Raw genomic sequence first — 20786 nt, forward strand, 5'->3', positions numbered from 1 at the left:
TTTTTTAAAAATGACAAAGACTCAGGAAGTTGGAAAGAGCTAAACCCAGAAAATGAAACAATTAGATGATGCCAGAACTTTGGAATGAAATGTGGCTGGATTAAAGAACAAAGAACTCTATATTGAGTGTCGTTTCTTTTGATAATCCTGGCATTATTTTGTTTAAACATGGCTTTTGATCAGACCAGAAGAGCAGCAAAAAAGTTTCCCTGTTACACAAGGAAAAGATGGGGAAAATGAGTTGTGACACTAAAAGACTAGTTGACTTATTGAGAGAAATACTAAGATAATGTTCAAGTACGTTTTTTTCTGTTTTTACCCTCTTTTTACTTTTTTGGCTTTTCATATATTTATTAATCACTCAGGAAGAGTAATTCAGAAAATAAACATTAAAAAAAATCTAAACTAATATAAAATGTTTTTTTATATTATCCATGACAACATATGTATAATTTTCTGAACCTTTTCTGAATCCTTTATCCTAAATAAAATGAAAAAGTTCTGAATTTTTAATTTAGGGCATACTATCCCTGATTTCAACTCTGTTCCTGTTTGTTATTATACTGTCTTTGACTCTGTATAGAAAGCTGAAAAGTGCATGATCTGTACCCTTTAAATTTATGATACTCCCCTTGTTTCCCCTAATTCCTCCCACCCCCAACAAACACTGCACCTAAAGGAAGAAGTAGATTCAATCCGCTATCAGATTAAGTACAGTTCCCTGGGAATAGCTCTTCCTGAGGGCCAAATGCATGTACATTTCCCACAGATGAGGTAATTTCCTAGAGTCACTTGGAAATGCACTGCAATAAAAGAAATCTTAGACCTGGGGCCACTTGGGTAGCTTTATAAGGAGACTGATCTATTTCGATTCTCACTTCTCACTGCTGATTTGTCACTGCTGTTGTAGACTTTATTCTGTAACTTTGCACAACTGGCAATGCTGAATATAAACCAAAGCCATATGTTTGTGTCCTTTTGCCAAACGACTCCAGCAAATAGTTCTATTATTCCCTTAGGTAGCCAACGTGTGCCAAAGATTTCTATTAGTCGCCGTATCACGGCCTCTGAGTCACAGCTTTGTGACATAAGGGGGCAATCGCCGGCTTTATGTTTTTGGAGACCTTTTTTTGGTATTTTTTTCTTTTTTGCATGCCCTGCTTAAAGATAACTCAGAGTAAGTAACACCCTAAAAGGGCCTTAATTTTTTTTCTTGCTGATATTTTGAGATACATGTGTTGCAAAATATGTAAATGTTAGCAAACAAGCTCCTCTCTATATAGGATAAATTATTTTAAATAGTTTTTTTTTCTCAAGGACAATCCAATTTCTTTTCAGTGTTTATAGGAATTAACTCTAAAAATCATTGATAGTGCTTTCTAAAACATGCTTTTGAGATATATTACTTATTTACTCTTAATCCTCAAGTAAATTAATTTCTAATACAAATGAATCAAATTAAATTTTTAAAACTATTTTAATACTGAACTTTTAAGGACAAATATGTAAGCAAATAACACATACCATTCAACATATAAAAGGTTTGTAGGCTCAGAGGATTTTATCTGTTTAATATTTATTTTTATTTATTTATTTATTTTTTTAGACGAGGCAACCCTTGGTTGACCTCACAGATTGCAAGGACCTTGTCAACTTACAATCCCTTATTCTTTTTATTTTTCACACCTACAGCACCTGGTCTTCCTAGGTGGTCTCCCATCCAAGTACTAACCAGGCCCGATCCTGCTTACCTCAGAGATCAGACAGGATCGGGCTTGTTCAGGGTGGCATGGCCATAGACCTGTTTAATATTTTTAAATATTAAAGTGAACATGCTTCTGACAAAAATTACAATTCTAAATTCAGCACTAACTATTTTTTTTTCATAGAGAATCTACAGAGATAAAGCACTGTTATACAGGAGAACCTATACATAAATGCTTTGCTTAGATTCATTTTTGTTCAATATACTCTACTTTTTAATAAAAAATGTTGTCTTACTTCTTTTTCCAGGTAACTTGTATGCCAACTTGGTTACCCTGCTTCGTCAAAGTGGCTAAATATCTTTGTTCACTTCAGTGAGAAATCCTAAAATTCATACTATTAAGATAAAAAATAAAAGAAGGAAACATATCAGGTAGGACAAATTACACAGAAGATCAATAATAAACACTGGGGTGAACAATAAATAATACATTGACACTTTTACCTATAATTTGGTTGGACTATACTATAAACAAAATGAAAAATTTTATGCTATATATTAATGGTAAACAGATTTTTACATTTTTAAAGGTAAGCCAAATTTATCTTTGTCTTTATTACTAATATATCTATGTCTTCAGTTTACTAGGGAAATTGGATAAGAAAGACTCTCCTATTACTGTTAGTTTACTTTTAAGTACCAAAAGAAGTTCAGACAAGATTGCGCTACTCTCAAGAAATCACAAAAAAGATTCAAAATTCATCTTTTTGTTATTTAGGGCTCTCTTTAATGAACCTGTTATAAAATGCTACTAACGCTTTTTGCCAGAGTTTTAACCTGTTTCCCATGGTAACAATTTACCCTTGGTTTACTCTGCATTCAGACATAATACACAGAGCTGCATCACTTCTATTTGGTCCCAGGGATGGGAACAGAATTTGTCTTCAGGTCACTCGACCTTTGAGAGAAAACTTTGAAATTCAGTGAAGCACACTCAGTATTCTAGAGAGGGGCTAGTTATACAAATATCATGTATATCAATGCACATTTAAAATGTTTACATCTGGCAGTTCTGGTATTTTAAAACACACGCCACCAACCTTCCTTGCAGAAGATTTCTCTCGTCCTGTATTTTATCCTTTGCAATAGATTAAAGTGCACAGCTTTTTAAGCATAGATCTCTGTATTACTTGTAAGCTTTGACCAGACATTAAGCAGCTGCTTCTTCAACTCAAGTCAGCAACTGTAGTTCCTGGGGGAAAATATAGATAAAACTCTCTCAAGTGATAGAGCAGATTACGGCACATGATGTAAGAATTGAAAAGTAGCACAGGAGCCTGGGCATTCTTAGTTTGTGTTTGATTGCAACTTTAAAAAAAAAAAAAAAAAAGTCTTTCTCTGCAAAAGTGTTTGGCTTATTCTACTTCGCCCTCAGTTCAGAAAGAGTTCTGAAGCTTTCCACCTGCCTATTCCCCTTTGTTTGCCGTACTCTAACCTAAAACAAAAGATCCTGGAAAACAGTCACACTGGTGAGCAAAGCTCTTTCTAAATCCAGAAAGTAATGGCTTTTTGTCTAATACCCTATCGTGTTATGTATTTATTAGCAATACATTTTTCATTTATTTTCTCAAAGATTGCCAATAAAGAACTGAATCACATAAGGGAGTAGCTGTAAACCCTCTGAGTTCCCTAATGTCAAACTCATTAGCATCCGAATAAGCACACAGCAGCACATCATCTGCACAATTGCAATTTTTTACTACTTTTAATAGCGTTTCTCAAAGGGCTCATTTTCAACTTTCTTCAGTGGTTAGTTGGTTCTCAGGGGAAAAGTAGCTTCCTGATGCTCGCAGCTTCCACTCAACAACCCGGCCGTTTGCTGTCAGACGTATCAGCCCTCTGCCCTAACCCCATCTGCTGTCTCTCCCCTCCCTGGGGAAGAGAGTTAAGGCAGCACAGCTGAGATCGACTTTGGAAAAGTGCACAGAGGGCTCCGACAAAATACAACTTTAGAAATATGATTTGACACAAAAGAGCTCGAGAAGTCTAAAATACAAATGGAAAAAATACGAGCCCTTCAGAAACTCCCCATCCCATGTGCCTATCATCACTAACTCCACCCACAGCGTTTGGGAAACACTCCTGGCTGACACCAAAAGGAACCTTCCGCTGAAATCGGTTCCCTCCATTCCTTCCATGTGCCCCATTACTATATCAGGAGAGCCCTTTAAGGACCGCTTTTATTAATTGCCATACTTAATCTCTTTTGCTGATCTTAAACTGTTTTATAAAACTTAAGGACTTGTTAAAATATTCATAGAAGATACTTATTTTGGAAGACAGTTAACTTAAGACTTGAAATCTTGACCAAGCTCCCACACCTGGCAACTTAGTTCTATCTTCTACCTACCTTTTGCACTGAAGTTCACATTTTTATAAAAGCACAATCTTAAAAGATAAAACTGTATGACAACCAAAGTGTTAGTAACTTAATGGGCTACAAAATCCTTAAGTGTGCTTTCTAATTGAGACATGGTTTTACCCGTTAAATGGGGTTATCACAAAGTACTTCATTTGTCTGCTTTACTATATGCCAATAATTAGGGACTCATTTCTTTACAGCTGTTTCATGGGTGAATACCTGCTACTTAAAATTACAGTTCTTTAGATCTATGATACAATGTAATGAATCTGCTATGTTATTCAAAAAATGGTATATCAGATTATATTTTATTGTGCGTGGGGAAGTGAATGACCTTAAGTGATATGATGTATATGTCAATTGTGTCCTTAAAGCAGAGAATCATAGACTTATTTATGATTCAACAACAAACAAACAAAAAAACCCAAAAAAACCCATAACATTAAAAAAATCCTCCAACTAATCAAAGTGAAACATTTGATGAAAGGGCAAATAAATTTAATATTAAATGTATGTAGCACTTGTAGCTCTGTAATATAACTAGTATGAGCTCACCGTGACTACCAACTCCTTTTTGGAATTTCCTTACCATGAAACCAGACTGTTCAAGTTCAGTCAGGTTAGAAATGCACAGCAGGCTCCTCTGAGAAGTTTGGAAGGTTAATAAAAGCTCCAAAGAGCACTCTCAGATTTAGTTTCTTAAGTTGTAAAATTAAAGCAGAAGAATACCAGCATATTTACCTTAGCATTGCTATCCTTTGAGGCCCCATCTCCACAACTTCTAACAGTTTCAACCTCTTAATCACTATTCTAACTTTAATATCTTCACCAATTGTTTTTGGTTGGAATGATGAAAACGGGGTTCTGCTCGCTCATATATTACTTTTATACGTGCTAAGGCAAGTCTTTAGAGTTCTAAGTTTCCAGATTTATTTTTATATTAATTAGTATGATAATTTAAGTTAGAATCAAACTTTGATTAAACCTTAATGATATCTTTGCCTGGACAATCAAATTCCTCTGTTTTCCATTTGCCATGTTTCTCCAATAAATTTCTAATACAAATTTAAGCCTCTGGAGTTTCTAATCAATGAGTTATAGAATTGGTTTCTCCATCATAGCAAGAGATTATATATTTAGAAATCAAGGCATAAAAATTATATAAACCTATTGCCACTATATTTATGCTGTCAAAAGATGACTTTTTCTGCTTAGCTCTACGGGTTGATATTAGGGATGTACTTCATTGGCTGGAGGAGATGAAGAGAAGCAGTTCATTTCACTTGTTTTAAATGCTATTTATTGGGCACAAGCTTTACTTTTACCATCAGCCTGTAATCGGGCTCCTGATCACAGTAGGAATAGAAAAAAAAAGCTTCACTAAAACGGGAAGTACTCTGCAGGAAAAACAGCTCCCATTGTAAAGTAAGTTAGTGGTATCATTTACTTTTAGGGAGGATGTTTTGAATTTTAAATAATTACATATTCAACAAGACTAATTCTTTGCTATTAGACATCAAATTGCTTTTTGTGATCCATTTTGAACATCATTTGCTTCCCTGAGTGGTCACCAAAGTTCAAATATAAACAAAACTTCTTGTTATTCAGTATAGTTTGTCACTTTAAAGGAAGAACAAAAATAAGATTTGTCAGTATACAAAATATCCACTAATGGATTTAATTGCTTTTTGCTGGTTTGCCTAGCTTTTTGAAATCTCTGCTCTATAAATTCTTTCAAGGAATTACATGTACGAGGAGTGCTATAGCAACTCTGATCTCCCAGAAAATGCAAGTTTTGCTTTGCAAATTGCTGAAGTCATACAGAGCATCAAAATAACTTCTAGTTTCCACTGAAATATATATGAAGTAATTGTACTTGTACTAGCAGGCATTAAATAGTATTTGCATTTGTCCTTCCAGCACCTGTAAAAATAAAACCCAAGCCTCTTCTCCTTAAACTCTGAAGCAGTGCCAATAACTTGCATAAGACCCATATTTCTCAGTACAAGAGGATTTAACTTTCACCTGATTTAAGGAACAAAATAGCCCTCAAAGATACTTAAAGCCTTGCTGCAATTAACATAACTGCATTTAGATGCCGTTCATGACTGATAATTCCAACACCTTGTGGGAAAAAAAAGTTGCATGCTGTAAACATTATAAACATATTCAAATAAGCTTAACACAATCTGCCATGCTTATTTCTGCCTAGATCATGGACCAGCGAAATGGTTAATGCAAATGGATTTATAATTTGCTTTGGGGGGCCAGTTTCTTCTCCTTATTTATTAGCCCAGCTGATGGGGCAGATTTGATGAGGCACTTCTGGAATAATTGAGTCATCACACAAAGAAGGCTGCTAGCATTCAGAGTGGTTTTATCAGCAGCAAGCAGGCCTGATTACTGACAATTACACTCTGATCCGGTGATGGAGGAGAAAGAGCCAACGAGTGGGAAATGTCCGTGTTTCTATCCAGGAATAATTTCTACATTCATTTTACATGCTAAGTGTTTCCTATCTCTGCATAATAAACTGTAAACAGGAATAGATGGCACAATGTCCCTTAATATTTCCTGGTAATGAAGACACAAATGTACAGTGAGTGCTGATAAATATAGATGAAACATAAGCTATTCTCCCAGTCTGTATTGTTACCTTTAAAACAAATGCATTTTTGTGGTAAAAGCATAATCATAGCTAATGCAAAAAAATGACAGAAGATTGAAACTGTCCTTGTAACTACATAGAAACTTTGTAAAAGTCCTGTTAATCACTTCTGCTTTAAAGGCTCAGGAGCTGAAGGTGAGATTCTAGAAACCACATCACCTCGTTTCTCAATAGTCAACTGTGAAGAACTCCTTGGGTTAGCAAAAAACAACACTGAAAGTGACCTCCATCAACACTCAAAGAGAGCATATCTCAGCACTGAACCGAGAAAACAATAAAGCTGGCACAAAGGGACATCTTCGGTAGCATGGATTTCCATTCCCTTCCATCAGGCCTTCCAACAAAATGTTCATCAAGAGTAATAAAGTTAGACCTATGACTGCATGGTCCATCATGCAGAGCAAGGCACTGCTGTCCTTCGTGTGCCACTTTTCAACACTTGTTTACATCGTGGTTTATTAAACAAAACACTATGAGCAAAATGCATCTCACAAACATACTTTACTAAACTAGCTTTTCCTCAAAAAAGGAATCCTCAAATTTCTTAATGTGCTGCTATAGATTTTAGTGTAAAAAAATTTAATTTCCTGTAATATCAAGAATTTCCTCTTTTAAAAAGCCAATCAGGTGTGGAGACCCGCATAATAAACCTGCTTGGGTCTATTTGTTTAATTCTTTTCCTAAACCCCCTTCTTGGCTTTCAAAGAAATAAAAGTTACCCTCAGTTCTCCATGGTAACTATGGAAACTGTTTTATCAGACTAACCACTTAACTTTAAGGCTTGTGTTGCAACTAAATGTGCTATTTTAAGTAAATCTATTATTAAACAACCATATAACGTCAAAACATTTTTAATAAAGTTCAAAGAGCACTTGTTGATTCAAAACTGAGGCTTTTTATTATGTAAAGAAAATTTCTCTTTTAAGCTACTTTATTATATAGATTGTAATACAATATACTTGATATCCTCAGACATTTTCTATTTTCTTTATCCATTTTTAAGGGGTTTTTAAAATTTTTTTCAGTAAGTCTGCCATTTTTCCCAACAGTAATTGTTTGTTGTTTTTTTTTATTAAAATATTAACCATGTTCTGTAAATCTGAATTAAGATAAAAAAAATAAAGTCATTTGTCTTCATTATCTGACTAGGAAATAGGGAATGAAAGAATCTTCTGTAATTTACAAAGAAAAGGACATGATTCTCAATTGTTGAAGACAATGGGGCACTAGATTTTTGCAGAATGATTCTTAGGTTTTAATCTCACTTCAATGTTTAATTTAATATAGATTCTTTTAATATAAATGCCATTCTTCTAAAAAATGTACTTATTGGTCAAATATACATTTATCTAGCTAGCACGGATTGCTCTATGGCAGACAGTGGGCATTAAAAGATAAATAAAGCACAACTCTTATCCTCACAAGTATAAACCAGCAGACTGAGGATTCCAATAAGAAATGGAAGGTATGATAACAGAGGGAGGCAGAAGGAGCAATGGGAGTTCAGGGTTAGGCCATACTGAAATGCTTCTAGAAAATGATGATTACTGAAGAATTTATCCCTAGAGAGATTCAGAGAACTTTGACTAAAAAACAATAAATGTCCCCAGTGACCAATTGGAAAGATACAAATAGTCAAAATTGTACTTGGCTTGGTTAAGCAATGTATTAAAGCCATATTTTTATATAGTTACAAAAGCATTAAAGTGACTAGATGGCCAAAATTAAATATCTACAATTAAATGTTTAGGATTCATTGATTTCATTTTTAACTTTCAAAGGAACTTTTCCTTCAGTGTCAGAACTGCAAAATCTATCTGCTGAAATGCGATTTATTACTCACGTTGTGGTTCAAGTGACAGTATCTCACAGAATTCTGTATCCCAATAGTGTTTTGATGGTACTTTCATCTTGATTACTATGCTTCACTTGATATTATACTCACTCATGCCCACTTACTCTTCCCTGTGCCAGTATAAGCTCATGGAAGTGAGAGATTGTGCCTTGTTGACCTTTTACTGCAACAAAATGTTGTAGCCAAAGTAGGTGCTCAATGCATTATTATTGAATTTAATTGAAATAAGCCAAAAAGAATCCTCTTCAGAAGACTGAGATATTGTTTTATTAATTGTATTTCAATGCAAAACTTCTCAGACACGAAGCACCTGGGACTCTATAGATTTAGTTTGTTTGATTACTATGCCACCTAAGGAGAATTTGTAATTTTGTTTTCCCTTATGTTGAAAACCAGCTCCCAAAATGCAAAGAAGAGCATGCATGAAGTGTAACAGATTTTATGGTAGATTTTATCCAATGTCTACTTTTATTTAACTTATATGAAAAAATATAGTTTATGATTTAAATTGGTCCTTTTGTGGGAATAAAAACCAAAGGTAAAATAGAAATATAGATACTTATTTTTCCAAGTTCAGCAAGAAAACAATCTAGGAAGGTCAACTCATTTAAACTATATCAAGTTCCCAGTTTTTATATCTCATTTTTCTTACTAATAATGTCAGAATGCCCTGACTATGATGCCCTTTTACTTTATTTTAAACAAGGTATATCTATATACTCCAAAATGATGACATTTGTGTTAGAAATAAAATGGTGCTAATCATGAGAAAAGACAAAAGCAATTTATTAATTTTTACAAAATAGTAAAAGATAGTGTTTTATAAGTAAATATAACTTACCTTTACTATACTCTTGACAAGTGATAGGCATCTCATAAGTACTCACATGCACTCTTTTCCTTAATCATAATGACCTGCCTTTGGGGAGGTATTATCAATTTTACATACAAAGAAAGAGAACAAAGTGAGCTCACTACCTTATCCAGTGTTCCCACAGGTAGGTGGATGTTCCAATAAAGCATGTATTCACTTGAGCCTTGAGTGATACAGACATTGTGTTTACACAAATATGTAGAGAATTTTTTTTTCTTTTTTGGTGTGAAGAAGGGATTGCAAAGCAGAAGACAGAAACCTCAGAGTTGGTGATGATAATCATTAGAATCTACAGAACAAATATTCTGATCCCTAATGATGATCGATTTATCAATTTTGGCCTCTGAAGAAGATTTTCTCCATTCAAACAAAGGAAATTTTTCATAGAATTTATATTGCCAGCTGTAAAATATATCCCATCTATTGGTTGGCTTATTTATCTTCTGTGTTAGTTTTCTATTGCCACTGTAACAAATTTCTACAAACTTAGAGGTTTAAAACAACACAAATATGTTATCTTATAGCCCTGTAGGTCCAAAGTGTGGTATGGTCTCACCAGGCTAAACTTAAGTCAGACCACAACCTTTTATGGAAACTATTGGGAAGAATTTACTTCCTTACTCCCCTGGGCTGTTGGCAGATTCCAGTACCTTGCTGTTATAGAACTGAGGTAACTGTCTTCTTGCTCTCTGTAGGTTGAGGGCTGTTCTCAGGTTCTAGAGGCCTTTGTATTTCATTCCTTGGTTCATGGCTCCCTGTCTCCATCTTAAAAGCCAGCAATGGCAGGTTGAATTTAGTCCTTCTCATGTTCCATCTTCCTGACTCATTCATCTGTCTTTCTCTTAAGAACCATGTGATTAGTTGGGTCTACCTGGGTAATCCAGGATTATTTCTGCATCTCAAGGTTCTTAATTTAATCACACTCTATTTGCCATATAAGGTGACATATTCACAGGTTTCAGGAAGTAGAACACAAACATTTTGCGGGGTGGGGGGCATTATTCTATCTACCACATTCTTTAGTCACATATGTGAATTCTGACTATGTTAGAGTGTTACTAATCCTCATATGAGACATGTAAAATAATAAATCAAGATGAATAGGTGTATACATTCCTCAAAAAGTATATGAATATAACCTAAATTGCCATGACAATACCGACATTAACAAAGTCAAGCATTTTTGGTTGTCCCCTAAAACCAAGTTCGTTACTCTCGAGTTTTTGAAGGGCATTGAAAATTAGGGATTACTTCTCTTGGGCAGGGGGGGCGTTTAGTTTTAAATAGTGTTCACTTACCTTCTCTAATATCTATGGGATTTGAACTGGAGAGTTTCCATTGCTACTGCTGAGAAGCATCATTAGAAGAAAAATGAAAAGAAAAAAGGAGAAAACTTAATTAAATGGCAATTACCTACAGTTTACTGATTATGTAAAACAATTCTTTCAAATAATTTACATACCGACTATTCAAATATAGGTTGGGGTATGACCAATCTTCAATAGTTAAACATAATATTTATTTAAAAGAACTCTTCTTCAACAAGCAAAACAGATGTCTATTGTTATTGGGGAATCCTTTTTAGATTTGAGCCCTTTTGTAGATAAGTACATTTGAGAACCTTTTCTAGGGACACACCTGAGAGTGAAAGTGAAAATTATCAATGACAGTCTTAAAAAAAAAAAAGAATCAGTGGTTTAACACTAATTTCTAATCAGATCCTACAGAAAGGAACAGCCCGCACGGCAGCTGTACTTTTCCCAGGGTTAATTACCTTTCACTGCTCTCTGCTAATGAGTCAGCTGTTCCTGTCATCGCACACTACACTGGTTCATCTGGAGCTCTAGCTGTGGACAAACACCGAGTGACAGTCCTATTTACATATGGGGGTGTTTGTTGTGCAAAAATTTCAAAAGGATTTTTTAATCCATTAATTTTCATGTGTTTTTATGCTAAAAATATTTTTACAAATTAGATTTTACTTGATCAACTAATTTTTTTTCCACCCAGGCCACTGGATTCACCACTAGTAAATGTTAAATGTCAAATGCTTAGAAAGAAGCAAACTTCATTGCCTCCACAGAAAGCTTTGTCTTACTAATTCCTCAGCATCATAAGAATTATTCTATCAAGATGAAATGGAGCCTTGAAAGTATGCAATTTAACTTTACTGGTTAAAAAGACTTTCTAAAAAAGATTTACTACAGAGAATTAAATTCAAAGGTAAAACATAATCTAATATAAAAAGACACAAAGCATAGATTTATTGACGCATGAAGAATGAATTACAAAATTGAGTTTTTGAAAAAATTTAGACTTGAAAACTATGTTTTCACTTAATATGTCTAAATCATTATGTGATATATGTGTGTATAGGATCTATATGGGCTATAATGGAATGTATATATCATATACATATACGCCTGTGATTTATTTCCCAGATAATAGCTCTGCTCCCCAGATAATGGCTCTGCTCTCCATCTCAGTGTGTCTTTATATATTTTTGCATATTGCAGCAGAGAGGTTTACCTCTCTTCCTTTTTTTTTTTTTTTTAAATTCCAGGGGGAACTGAGAGGAGTATACAGATAGTAAAGTATCTTGAGTTATACTTTGACAACCTATAAAATGCCTCTTAATACAGGATACTCTCCTGCTGGTAACTTTGCTGTTCTAAACCTCAGAACAGTGGCTCCCAAATTTTTATATACATCAGGATCACCAGGGCATCTTGTTAAAATGTAGTTCTTGATTCTAGCACCCTGAGGTCTGGCATTTCTAATAAGGGTGCAGGAGTTCCTGTTGATCCATGAGCCACATTTTGAACAGCAAAGTGTCTGAGTGGTCCTCAAACTTCTGCTGGCGTCAGCTGTAGGGCTTGTTAAAGCACAGGTTATTGATTCAGAAGTCTGAAACAAGGCCTCAGAATGTACATTTCTAACAAGTTTTCAGATGATGCGGGTGCTGATGGTTCAGGTACCAAACTTTGAGAACCATTGCCTTAGCTATTTACTATTAAATACACCGAAGAAAATCAGTCCACAAAGTCTAAATGATCTACTTCCATTTTATTCTACACTATTTATTTGCTTTTAAAAAAATTAGTTTATGATAAAAGGAACAGATAAAAAGTGAATGTTCTGGCCCACCAATGAAGTGCATTCTGAGAACCACTCTATAGCTTATTGAACTTGATCTTCCATTCAGATGAAGCCACTCACATCAAGAAAGAAACAGCAATTATGTACTTTTTCATTACAGGTGCCATTATCAAATGTAAGTGCACAAATTATAAATTTAAAACTGTACAATATTTAAACTTGCCAAAAGCAAGTATAATATGAAAATGAATTAATTGAAAATTATATCATAAAACCAACTTACAATGTCAAACAAATTTCCTGGAGACATTCAATGTTTTACCAGCCCTACTAAATTTGAATTTATTTTTTAAATGGTATCAATTTCCAATATATACTATGTGAAGTGTTCTTTTTGATTGTTGCTATTTTGAAGAACACATATCCTGAAGACTTCTTGAAGGATAAAAAGCCTTTTAGTCTAATACTTAAAATATAATTGTATTGATGTTCTTGTAAATACTTCAAAAGTTCAGTGACAAAACTCTTAAAAGGGCATTTTGAGGTGGCAATCTTAGGAATACCTATATTAGAAAGAAGAGAATGCAACTAGTAAGCACGTGAGAAAGATTTTAAAGGAATCAGTACCCCTTCTGAATTCTCCTTGCCGTTTATTTGGTTTTGTGATCCCACTGATATTTATTAACAAAGCTGTTTTTAAAACATCAATCTCATCTAAATATAAGAAAATGATAATGTCACAAATAAGGAATTTGATTATATTAGTATAACCAAACCTTTTGGTATAGAACAGTATTATTTAATGGATTTATAATTTATTTACTCAAATCTTCATTAAGCACCTATTCTTCCAGAGAAGAGGAGAAACCGTTTACATAAACAAGTAGAGTTCCTCAGTGTGTATGTTGTGTGCCGCTCCAATAGTACAGAGATTTCTGTTGTATAAATCAAAGAGGCAATAAAATAAAAATCTTTGATGAGATGTGGGTGCCAAATTTATTTATTTTTTGTACTTGAGAAAACCATCTAATGTGTTTGACAAGAACCCACTTCCCAAAATACAAACATCAGGATATATAGTTCAAGTAAAGAAGAACTCATAACCATACAAATTAAGATTAGAAATTCGCATTATTGTCCTGAGCTGAGCCTGCATATGATTGTCAAGATACTAAGCTGATCTCTCTCCTTGGATGGTTTTTAAGAATTACAATGAATCCGATTAAATAAGTCCCTTTGGTCATTTGAACATCTGATTTTATAGTTGTCTCTTGTGATTAATCAGAGGTCAGTATAGTTCACATCAGGCATTTTGTCCTATGCTTATCCAATTCTAGTTTATTTTTTGTATTGACTTTCATTGGCTAGTTTCTTTCTGTTTCTGAATGTTTCATTAGCTGTAAGCAGATGACTGAGGGAATCGGACTCTAGTTTCCTGTGAGAGGCAGCAGATTACATATTTTTGTTTACATTAAAGTTTTCAAAAAAAGCATATACAAGAAGAAAATAAATGCCTTGGAAGAGCTATAGAATCCATGCTTTCGAGGACCTAATTTACACAATGTGCTTTCTAAGCGAATAACAAGAGTGATTATGAAAAGAGGACTTTGCCTCAGAGTAACCTGGATGGGTTTCCTTTCATCTTGTTGGTTCCTTTTGCCCCAGGTCTGGGTTTCCATAAGAAACTATGCCTACTCCTATAATAGCACCTGACCCAACATAATGAGTCAATGTTGACACATTCATCATCTGCTCTAGATTGAAAACTCTTATAGGGCAACAACATTCTCCTCTCTGCTTCCCTTCCATAGACAAGGTAGTCCATGAGAGTTGACTACTTCAATATCTGTCAACTAATTATTAAGAAAATAGGAAATTCTACTGAGACCACTGCCTTTGTGCCACAAATTTTAGGAAAACAATAAATGAAATATTTAGAGATAAAATATAAAAATATCCATAGCATGTAGCAAAAAGTTATGCTGGTAACAATATATAGTTAGATTAGTTTATAAGACTATTAAATGTAATGCTTCAAGGATTATTATATTACTGCTTTTATATCTAAAAGCTAGCAAAGTAGAAAACAACTTATGAATGGTTTACTTGTAAATTGAGATTAATTTTACAAATTAAAAAAAAAAACGTACAAAAAGCATATGTAATACCGCTACATCATCTTTAACCCATCTAACTTTTGACTTGAATACAAAGGGGAAAGAGTGTTAAAATTTAAGGACTGTCACTGCCAGTTTAGTCATATGTTAAAATTAGAGGAGTGACTGGCATGTTACAAATGTCAAAAGAAACTAAATTGGGAAGTTCTTAAAAGATCAGAAAATAAAATATGTAATAGAAGACACAGTACTATTTATTGTGAAAATATAAATGAATGTGCTAAAAAATATATTGATCTCAAATTAGACAGTGGTGGTGGGGAATAGAAAGAAGTAGACAATGCCTTAATTATCTAAAGGAGGCAAAGGCTAAAAATGAAATCAGATGAGACTTTCAGCAATAGCTACCATTAATAGTGCATAAATGCTGACTCAGGCACTGGACAAGCATTTCATAATTATATTATCTTTAAGTCTCACACCAACCTAAAGAGGTTGACATTATTATTCCCAACTTAAGTTGAGCAAACTTAGGTCACACTATTGGTAAAGAGCTAGTATTCAAAATCATGTCTGTTGCCAATGTTTTCCTGCTCTGTAGCACCAGGTAAAATGTCAGTGTGAAGCCTGACAACCACAGAAAGAACCACAGTAATAGAGTGAGAGTTCGAGGGATGAGAACTTTTGTGCAGCATTTAGTCTGGATATAGACTGAACAGAATTTTTAGAAAACCACTAATGAGTACTAAGATAATATAAACACTGAAATATGGTACAAAGCATAAAACTGGTATGTGGGGGAAGACAGTGGTAAATGATTTGAGAAATGCTTTGTTGATGACTAGAGACCTTGAGCACTGGCCCAAGGCAGCAGATTTGGAGTGGTGACATGCTTTGTCTCTGAACTAAAACAATCCTGAATTTGAATTCTAACTCTGACATTTACTTGTTCTGTGATCTCAGAATTATATTTAACCTCCCTAATCTTCAGGTTCTTCATCTGTTAAGAAGATATAATAATAGAACCTTCTTTTAGAGCTGTGGGGATTATATGAGATGTAACACATTAAAGACACTGCACACAATAGAAATTCTGTGACATTTCATGATCCAAAAGAAGATCAGTACTTACATAAAGCCCACAGGTAGGTAGTACAACAAGGAGGATGTGTGTTGATGAGATCAATTAAATTCCTTATAGATAAAATTGTTCTTTTTCTTCAAGAGAACAGGCAGTTAGTAGGAAAATTCATTAAGTACTCATTCAAAAATATGTGTCGACTTTTTCAATGCTATTTTTTTTTATGTTAGATACTGTTATAAATTCTTTGTGTGTATTATATACTAACTCAACATGTACAACAACTATATGAATCAGGGATAATTAATTATTCTGATATTTCAAATGAGGAGATTAAAATGCAAGGAAGTACTTGCCCAGGGGTCACATAACTAGTGGGGAGCAGCACTGAAAATTGGACTCTAGCTCCAAAGTCCATATGTTTAATCACAACAGTCTCTCATCATCATGAGATAGGTGATGGAGAAGCAAGGATAGACAACACAAAAATTATATTCCAGTGTGTAAACCAAACCAAAAGCCAAGAAAACAATAAATACACAATGTGTTTTAAAGCAGGAGAAGTACTATGGAAAAATACGTAGGTTAGAAGATGGGGATGTGTTTTAGTTTGAGGTAGGCATAATCTTTATTCATCTGAGAAAGAGTACAAGAACCATGTGCCTGGGGTGAAAATAGTTAGAGCCCTTGTATCTAAAACATATAAAGAACAACTGCAACTCAAAAATAGTAAGACAAATTACTCAATTAAAAATGGGCAAAGGACTTAAATAGACATTTCTCCAAAGAAGACATACAAATGGCCAATAAGCACATGAAAAAAGGCTCACTATCACCAGTCACTAGGAAAATGCCTATCAAAACCATAATGAGATATCACTTTATTATACCCATGAGGACGGCTATAATAAAAGAGACAGACAATAACAAGTTTTGGTGAGGAGGTGAAGAAATTGGACCTTCATACACTGTTGGTGGGAATGTAAAATGGTACAGCTGCATTGGAAAACAGGCTGGCAGTTCTTCGGATGATTTAACATAGGGCTACTATATAATCCAGCATTTTGACCCCTAGGTTCATACTCCAGAGAAATGAAAACACCTGTCCACATACACATACACACTATATGAATGTTCATAGCAGCATTATTCATAATAGCCAAAAAGTAGAAACAACCCAAATGTTCATCAGTTAATGAATGGGTAAATAAAGTGTGGTATATCCAATAAGAATATTTTTCAGCAATAACAAGGAATCAAGTACTGACACATGACAAAACATCGATGGGGCTTAAAAATATTGTTAATTGAAAGAAGCCAGCCAGAAAGGATCACATATTGTTTGATTCTATTTATATGAACTATAAAAGGCATATCTATAGAAATGTAAAGTAGATTAGTGGTGGCCTAGAGTCTGAGGCGGAGTGGGAAGTGGAGGATGATAGCTAAGGAGCATAAGTTTCTTTTATAAAAAATAAAAATGTTCTAACATTGTGGTGATAGATGCATAACTCTGAATATGCTAAAGACTGTTGAATTCTACACTTTCAGTGGGTAAATTCTACATTATGTAAATTATATATTATTAAAACTGTTTTAAAAAACAGGTGGATCCGTTTTAAGTGTGATGTATGCTCTTGGACAGCTTTCGGCAGAAGAGTGAAAGCAGGGAAATCAGTTTCTAGCCATGGTAATCATTTGTACATAAGAAGGTGGGCCTTGTCTGGAGCAGAGTTGGTACAGGTAAAGAGAAGGCTAACAGCTGTGGTTATAGCACCAGTATAACAAACAAAATATAAAAAGAAGAGATATTAAGAGAGATTAAGAGCAGAAATGTATCTGCTGCCTGCTATGATCCAAACTCATTACTCCTAACGCTCCGACACGTGTCTATCTATGGAGAGAAGCCAATCTCTTCCCTCTCCCACTCCTCCTACTCCTTCCTCCATATGGCTCCAGAAGGAAGGATGCTCTCCGATTCCCCTTTACCCTTCCTAATTGTGTACATCTTTTAAGACAGCTCAATCTGAGAAGAAAATCTCTAGCTCTTCTGGTTCTCATTAGTCTTCTGAGTTTCTATGCCATTATAAATTATAAATAACATTTAGGAGTGAAGTAGAATCTTTTGTTTTTAATAGTATAACGTAAATGTGATAATTAATAAAAACAAACCTGTTAGAGGCACCCGCAGTTTAAAATCATTTCACACAGAGTTGATACAGAATTTTGCTGCCTAATTCTAGAGAGAATTTTGAAGCTATCAGCTCTGAATGGTCTTAAGATTTCATCTTTACAAACATATTTTTATCTGTATCCTTCCTCTGATTTGAGTGGAAGAGGGTCCCTCCTTTCTAAGATAGGTTCTCTATTGGGCTCTATTACATTTGCTTTCTACTTCATTTAGTTTGTTACTCTTCTATATCTTCAAACTTTGCAGATGTCTCATCTCTTGCAGTTCCTTCTCTTCAGTATATATCATATTTCTCCTCCACATGTTATTATCTCTGTTCTTCAGAATCAAACTTCATAAAATTCTCATAGACTTTTTTTTAACCCTACACAACGCATGGTCATCTGGTTTCCATCCCTAATTCCACTGAATTTTCTCTGGCTAAGATTACTAGTGACCTCCTATTTGGTCTATCTAATGGTACATTTTTGTCTGTTTTCTGAGTAATTAACACTATTGCTTAATCTTTTGTAAAGAATCAGTTTGTGTCTCCGTTTTTTTTCTGTTACTCCTTGCTTTCATCAGCCTTCTATAAATTCCTTCTTTGTTGGTTCCCTTTTTTCTACTTTTCCATCAAATACGAGTATTTCATAGAGTGTCTTATTTTAGTCTTTTCCACCCTTATATTCTTCTTGGAAACCACATCCAATGTCTATCTTTCCATCCCAGGTCTCACTCTTGAAGTTCAGATCCATTGATCAACTGTATACTCAACATCACCATCTGGTTGTTTTACATGCAATAACCTCTTGTTTATGCATCTCTTATCTTGGTTACCCATCCACCCTGTAACTTAAGCCAGGTGGCTGTCATTATGACTCTTGACTAGTTTTCAAATCTGTGTCCTGGGTTTGCTTCTTGTCCAACACAGTCCCATTCTATTGTAAATGTCAGTTTGCTATGTCACCTGCTATGGTATGAGATCTTATAGAACTTATGTCTGTATTCTCACCACTTGACACAGTTGCACAAACATAATAGATTGTCAATAAGTTTATTGAATGAATGGATTCAAGAGTCTTTAAATGCCTCTTCTATAAAATATTCCCAGATGCTACCTCTAGGCAAAGATAGTCATTCTATTTTTTGGGTCATAACTTTGTCTTAGAGAAAAAATAGAATTGACTATGCCTAGTAAGATGCTCTGGCTCCATTCACAGTAAAGGTGAGTGGCAGAGTGGAATTGTCCATTTTTCTTTGCATAGGCCATGGTGGTGCACAAGCCTTCCCTATCACATGAACAATAACCGAAACAAGGTTGAAAGCTTCACCTACACCACTGTCCTCTACTCTGGCTCATAATGTCCTTGAGAGCAGATGCCATGTCTTACATTCATTCTCTACACTTTGGGTAACTTCTATGAATGTATTTTTTAGTTAATGATTATACAGAACCTACATAATCTCTTCACAATTTTCTAGCACTAATATTTACATTTTTTACTTCACTTCAGCACATAGAAAACACAAACAATACCTTAAATCATATCCAGCTGGAATAAATATTGTAATTCTTGTGAACTTGATGTACTATCTAACTAGGAAGAATTCTATTGTGATTGAAACTCTTCATTCCCATATTTTTCTTTCTTTTAACAAACACTTGTGCATTTCTCAATATGTTCAAAGTTTCTCTGCCAGATACTGAGAATAATAAAATTATTTTAAATACAGGTTGTCATCTAAAGGATTTTTGTCAAACCTCATTAACTTGATTCTTTTTGCTTAGTGTTATTTTTCAACATGATATTTGCAAAAGATTAAAAAAATGCTTTTAGGTTAATCTTCTATAATAATTTAAGGAAACTCTATGAGTATTATAATAGTAACTGCCCGATTAAAATTTAAATTACAAAAATAAATTCTACAATGTGTCTAAATATTTTGCAACCTATAATCTGTGTTTCCAAACATGATTTTAAGCAAAGTGAGCCCTTAACAAGTCCACAGAAGCCAAATGCCCAAGGCTATGGTGCTGAGGTGCAGTGGGGCTAACACTGCAGCCATGGCATCTCCGGTTGTGGCACCTCTTCATGGTGCAGTCTTCTCATCTACAAAAAGGGGACGATAGCAGACCTTACCCTGTAGACTGTGACTCTTATTGTGGTTGTGAAAATTAAAAGAATTCATGGACGTAAGTACTTAGAAAAGTGGTTAGACCCATGTCAGTGCTATATTACTAAATAGAAAAAAAACCAACAACAACATCTTCTGTTTTACACCAGAATACTCAGAGATAAATTCAATTATCAAAATTTCTAACTATCCATGTTTATGCTCATAGAACTAAGATTTTTGGCTATTTGACCACATGTTTAACTTCTGATCTGATGGGGCTGAAGCTTGTACAGTTCTTAGAATGGCTACTTCTGGTATTAAGGCTAATTGGCATGCTAAATATGTATGTCTTCAAGTGGTATAATGAAGGCTTTTACTATCTCTGAATTCTTTTTCAAATTCATGGAACGTTTTAATCACAAAAAGTTCATAGAGCTTTAGACTTTCGGGAATGAAAGAGACCCCAGGAGTCACTTAGTGTAACCTTTATCATGGCAGATGTTATCTATAAGGAAAATAAAGTGATTCGTCAAGTTACTTCATCAGGATCATTCAATTACTTAATGTCATTTAACTATGACTAGATTTAGACCCAATATCATTTGAAATTATATTGCTGACACTGTTTGTTTCCCCTATATTTTGTGCCCAGAGACCATATAGCATAGTGAGAGATT

At 34.3% G+C, this 20786-nt stretch overlaps 1 protein-coding gene and 1 pseudogene across 7 annotated transcripts in view; both read right to left on the reverse strand.

Annotated features, from left to right (window-relative positions):
• ST18 (ST18, C2H2C-type zinc finger) overlaps window positions 1-20786 on the reverse strand; it is a 261551-nt gene that overhangs the window by 100916 nt on the left and 139849 nt on the right. For all 7 annotated transcript variants that reach the window (XM_023530033.1, XM_023530031.1, XM_023530034.1 and 4 more), the window contains one exon: window positions 10823-10868. The gene's annotated coding sequence lies outside the window, so the exon portion shown is untranslated. The remainder of the gene's footprint in view (window positions 1-10822; window positions 10869-20786) is intronic.
• LOC111738999 lies at window positions 1684-1801 on the reverse strand (annotated as a pseudogene).

This window comes from Pteropus vampyrus, unplaced genomic scaffold (assembly GCF_000151845.1).
Source record: "Pteropus vampyrus isolate Shadow unplaced genomic scaffold, Pvam_2.0 Scaffold45, whole genome shotgun sequence".
NCBI classification, from domain to species: Eukaryota; Metazoa; Chordata; class Mammalia; order Chiroptera; family Pteropodidae; genus Pteropus; species Pteropus vampyrus.